The 5,298-nt window shown below is 50.8% G+C and overlaps 1 long non-coding RNA gene across 1 annotated transcript; it reads right to left on the bottom strand.

Moving 5' to 3' along the window:
* Positions 1-521: 521 nt before the first annotated feature.
* Positions 522-4,041, bottom strand: LOC127462040 (uncharacterized). Its single transcript, XR_007900283.1, has 3 exons — positions 3,986-4,041; positions 3,477-3,627; positions 522-1,684 (listed from the first exon to the last, which is right to left on the bottom strand). It is a non-coding gene; the product is annotated as an uncharacterized LOC127462040 (long non-coding RNA).
* Positions 4,042-5,298: the final 1,257 nt, after the last annotated feature.

Below are 5,298 nucleotides of genomic sequence, written 5' to 3'. Positions count from 1 at the left end.
TAGAATTCATCCAAACCCGCAAAGCTGAGACCGGAACCCAAACCTGGGCCCCCCGCAGAGAACAATCTTTGTGCTGCCCTGTCGGCAAAAGCCCCTGCACTGAGAGATCTTGGCAGCCTGAGGGAGGGCATTGTCTGCATCCCAGCAACCAGCATCTCCCAAGGGGACAATCCGAGTCCCAACCAACTCCTTTTGTCTTTCCCCAGGGACAGTTCTTCTCTACTCCCAGCAGGTTCCCTAAGGAGCCAGATACTCCAACAATCCCCTTGTTTGACTTTCTAGGTGAATTGTGCACAAACCAGTCCCCCATTCCCTATCCAGGCTGTAAGTGCTCGTGCCCTTGGCACAGATGGCTCTGGCTGGGCAGGAACTGAGAGCAGGACACGGGGCAGAGTGGATCAGCTGCCCAGGGAACCTCCAGCAGATGAAGCTACGGGATCCTCATTGCAATCCAGGGAACACATTCTGTCTCTGGCAGAAGCCGGGAGCCAAAGCAGATCCCGCCTGGCCAGGCTGGGGGCAGCAGTTGGATCCACTCTGGGGGAAAGCCCCTGTGCCTGCCAGGAGCTCTGACTCTGTTTGTCCTGCCCGCTCCTGACCAGTGTCAGGGGCCCTGGGAGGGATTCAGAATCCAAAGAAACCCCAAATCCTACTGCAGAATTCAATCAAAGGAAGAAAGCCATTCTTGTCATAAAAAGCTTAAAAAGCTGTTAAAAGTTCTAGGACAGCAATACTGGGATTCCCAGGAAACTTAGTAGTGTCTTGGTGCCATTTCAATGTATCTTTAGTCCCTCAATGAGCAGCTTGGAGAACTTCCCCTGGGATTTGGAGGCTGAGCAGGGTTTGCTTTGGATTGCCTGGCACCTCTGGCCCCAGCTGGTGCAAACACAACTTGGGCCAATGATCTGTGCCTACTGTGTCCCTGTGGGCAGTGCCAGGCTGGGGACAGGCACACGGAGCTGGCAGCACTCTCTGCCCCAAACAGCCTTGGGTGGCAGCGCAGCCCCGGGGATCGAGGGGGGCTGGAGGCGGCCCAGGAAAGGCCCCCCCGCTCCCCCCGGGGCAGCTCCACAGCCCCCCTGCCCTCTCTACCACGGGGGCCCCGCTGCTCCCCCGGCTGGCACAGAGCCCCCTGCCCATGGCTGGCAAATCAGGGCCAGGGCTCGGCCTCGCTGCAGCCCCCCACACAGGAGCAACTCAGGGCTCAGCCCAACATTTCCCTGCTTGGCCACTGCAGAGACCCTCAGTTCACCTCAACACATTCCTTCTCTTCCCAGCAGATCGCCTGAACTTTAACACCCACAGTTTTCTGTGTCTCTCACCACTCATCACCTCAGGTTACCTCAGTGTGTTTATTCCCTGCCCTGGAGAGAATCAACCTCCTTTTTAACCCCCAAACTTTCCCCTTCCAGCCCACTCCTGATTACCTCTTCTTGAACACAAAAGAGTCATTCTCTTCCCTAGAGATTACCTTCTTTTTAACCCCCAGAGTCTTCCCTACCTGCACACTCCTGATTACCTCTTTTGGACCTCCAAATATTCATTCTCTGCCCTGCAGATTTGCTCAAGTTTCACCCTCAGATATTTCTCTGCCTCTCCCCTACTGACTGCTTCACTTCGTTCCAAAATGTTCCTTCTCTCTGCTGCACATTGCCACAGATTTGACCCCCACAATTTTCCCTACCTCTCCACAGCTGATCACCTCATGTATAACTAAATATGTTCCTGCTCTACCCTACAGACCTCCTCAAGTTTACTCTCAAAACTTTCCCCACCTGCTCACCGCTGACTACCTCCTTTTGACCTCTAAATATTCATTCTCCACCTTGGAGAGTTTCTCAAGTGTTACCTGTCCACTGATGACTGCCTTAGTTGATCCCAAAACGTTCATTCTCTCTGCCAGACACTGCCACACATTTTACCCCCAGAATCCTCTCTGGGCCTGCTGGAGTGTCCACTCCAGGTTGCCTCCTCTGCACCTCTCAGGATTCATTCTGGACCCTGGAGATGACCTCAAAGACTTCTGCCCTAAATGTCCCCACCTGGCCACCACTGATTCCCTCAGTTGACCTCACGATGTCCTTTCTGTCCCCTGGAGATCATGGCCAGGCTTCACGAACGAAGATTTGGGAAGGGCTCTACCCACCTTTGTCACAAGCGTGCTGGTGGCTAAAAAGGCCAATATTAGACAGGCACGACCCGTTGCAAAAGGCACAGCAGAGAGACTCCTTAGGTGGTAAATTCTGCAAGACACGGTTCTTTCTGCGGTGTCTTTTCTCCTCAGGGGTGATCCTGCTGCGTTCTCAAAGGCATCAGCAGCGTCAGAGATGCTGTGTCTCCAGACCTCCCGACTGGAGGCCAGAGCAGACCAGTTATGATGATCAATATGGCCAGGGCTGAGATGTTGTTTCAGGGAGACCTTGTGTCTTCTCTTCGGGGCTCCTCTCTTGCGGCAGCCGGTGGCAAGTTCACCGTAGAGCAGGATCTTAGGGAGGGGGTGGTTGGTCCTTCATCCTGGAGACGTGTCCTGCCCAGTGCAGCTGTGTTCTCAGCAACATGGCCTCAATGCTTGGGACTGCTGCTTGTTCTAGAACAGATGGATTAGTCACATCATCTGACCAGTGAATGTTTAGGAGTGTACAGAGGTAACCTCATTCAAAAGCCCCAGAGTTTTAACTCAAAATATTCGTTCTCTGTCCTGGACATTACCTCAAGTTTTACCCCTGTAATTTTCCCCAGATGTCCACAACTGCTTACCCCAGTTTACCTCATGGTGTACATTCTCTCTGCTTCATGTGGTCTCAAAGTTTACAAACAGAAATGTTCCCTACCTGCCCAACACTGACTGCCTCACTTTACTCCAAGTTATTCATTCTCTCTGCTACAGATTTTACTGCCAAAATTCTCCTTACCTACCCACATGTAATCAGCTCATTTGTACAAATATATGTTCATTCTCTACTCTGTGGGCTACCCCAAGTTTCCCCTAAAAACATTCCCTAAGAGTCCACCACTGAGTACCTCATTTATCCTTCAAAATATTCAGTCTCTACCCTTGACATTACCTCAAGTTTTACCCCCAAATATTTCCCTCCCTGCCCACAGCTGACTGCTTCAGGTCACCCCATAATGGTCATTCTCTCTGGGACAGATTGCCCCACATTTTACTCCCAACATCTGCCTTACCTGTCCACACCTGACCAGCTTGTTTGTACCTACAGAGGGTCATTCTGCACCCCACAGACACCTCAAGCTTATCTCAAACCTCTCCAGACCTGTGTGCCACCGAGTGCCTCATCTTTACCTCAACAGGTTCCTTCTCTTCCCAGCAGATCACCTGAACTTTAACACCCACAGTTTTCTCTGTCTGTCACCACTCATCACCTCAGGTTACCTCAATGTGTTCATTCCCTGCCCTGGAGAGAATGGACCTCCTTTTTAACCCCCACAGATTTGACCCCCACAATTTTCCCTACAAGTCCTCCACTGAGTACCTCATGTTCACCTCTCAATATTCATTCTCTACCATGCAGATTACCTCAGATATTTCCCACCCAATTTTCCCTACGAGTCCACAAATGATTACCCCAGTTTACCTCAGGATGTACATTCTCTGCTCCACGTGACCTCAAATTTTACAAACAGAATTTTTCCCTACCTGCCCAACACTGACTGCCTCACTTTACCCCAAGGTATTCATTCTCTCTGCTACAGATTTTACTGCCAAAATTCTCCTTACCTACCCACATGTAATCAGCTCATTTGTACAAATACATGTTCATTCTCTGCTCTGTGGGCTACCCCAAGTTTACCCTAAAACACTCCCCAGCTGTCCACCACTGAGTACCTCATTTATCCTTCAAAATATTCACTCTCTGCCCTGGACGGTACCTCAAGTTTTACCCCCAAAGGTTTCCCCCCGTCCTGCCCATTGCTGACTGCCTCAGTGTCCATCAGGAGGTACATCCTCTCGGCTACAGGTGACCTGAAATTTTACAAACACAAATTTTCCCTACCTGCCCAACACTGACTGCCTCACTTTATCTCTAAATGGTCCTTCTGTCCTCTACAGATGAGATCAACTCTTACACCCAACATTTCCCTTCCTCTACATCATCCATTTTCTCTTCCTGATGCCCCACATTTCCATTCCATCCCTACACATTCCCTGAGTGTTTCCCTCCCAAGCATCCTTCCCTTCTTCCCTCTTTAAGAACTCACACTCCAGCCCCAGGCTCTCCACTCCCCCCTCAGTGGGACCCCTCCAAAATGCCACCTCCCTCCCCTCTGCAGCACCTCACCTTTTCCTTCAGAAACAGTTGATGGGTCCCCTCAAAATTATCCCAAGTTTGCAGCTACAAATGTCACCTCTGTCCCTACCATGTTCTCCCAGGTTTCCCCAGCTGGGAGCTGCAAGGAATTCAGGCCAGTGAATGGACATCAGGGAACAGCTCTACATGCAAAGGCAGAAAGAGAAGATCTGTCAGCAAAAGGCACAAAGAGGGGGACAGGTTTCAGAAAATATTTCTGCAATCTAATGAATAACTCTTTCCAGTTTCCCAGGGAGAAGAACAGGAACTCACAGCCACCAAGGCCTGACAGTCCCCTGCAGCCAGAGCTCAGCACACATCCAGAGAGGCAATTCCAGCATCTAAAAGAAAAAAAAAAAAAAAGAAGAAAAAAGTTATTTATTTTGTTTTAAACTTACTTTAAGTTGTTCAAAGCAAAGCAAGCCTTGCTCTGGTTTCAGTTGGGTGAACAGTGAGCGGTGGGCACAGGGCACGTCATTAATGCCCAGGGGATGGGGCTTTGTGGGGGAAGACCAGCTGATGGAGTTGCCCAGTCCAGTTCCTGCCCAAGGCCTGACTGGCCCAGGACAAACCCTCTGGCAGGCAGTGGGTTTGTCCCCTCTAATGGTCAGTGCCCCGTGTGTCCCTGTGGGCAGTGCCAGGCTGGGGACAGGCACACAGAGCTGGCAGCACTCTCTGCTCCAAAGACACTTCTGGGCTCCTTGGCAAACTGCCTCTGACACTTGGTTTTCTCCAGAAGAAATTAAGGAATTGCTCATGGCAGTTTGGAGATGAAGTTATCCCAAAGGGAAGGAAAGAACAAATATTCCTGTCAGAGCCCTTGGGATCTGCTGGGCTGAATTGGGAAGGGCCCCTTATCTGCAGAGCAAATACAGGACAACCTCAAACACAAAGCCCAGACAGTCAAGTGGGGTGTGAAAGCACCACTGGGACAAACCTCCACTCTCCTGATTCTTTTCAGGGACTGCTCCAATCCAGCTCTGAAGCT

This window comes from Manacus candei, unplaced genomic scaffold (genome assembly GCF_025592945.1).
Source record: "Manacus candei isolate 608988 ecotype Guabito, Panama unplaced genomic scaffold, ASM2559294v1 h1tg000119l, whole genome shotgun sequence".
NCBI lineage: Eukaryota > Metazoa > Chordata > Aves > Passeriformes > Pipridae > Manacus > Manacus candei.
This window is presented reverse-complemented; position numbering and strand designations above follow the sequence as displayed.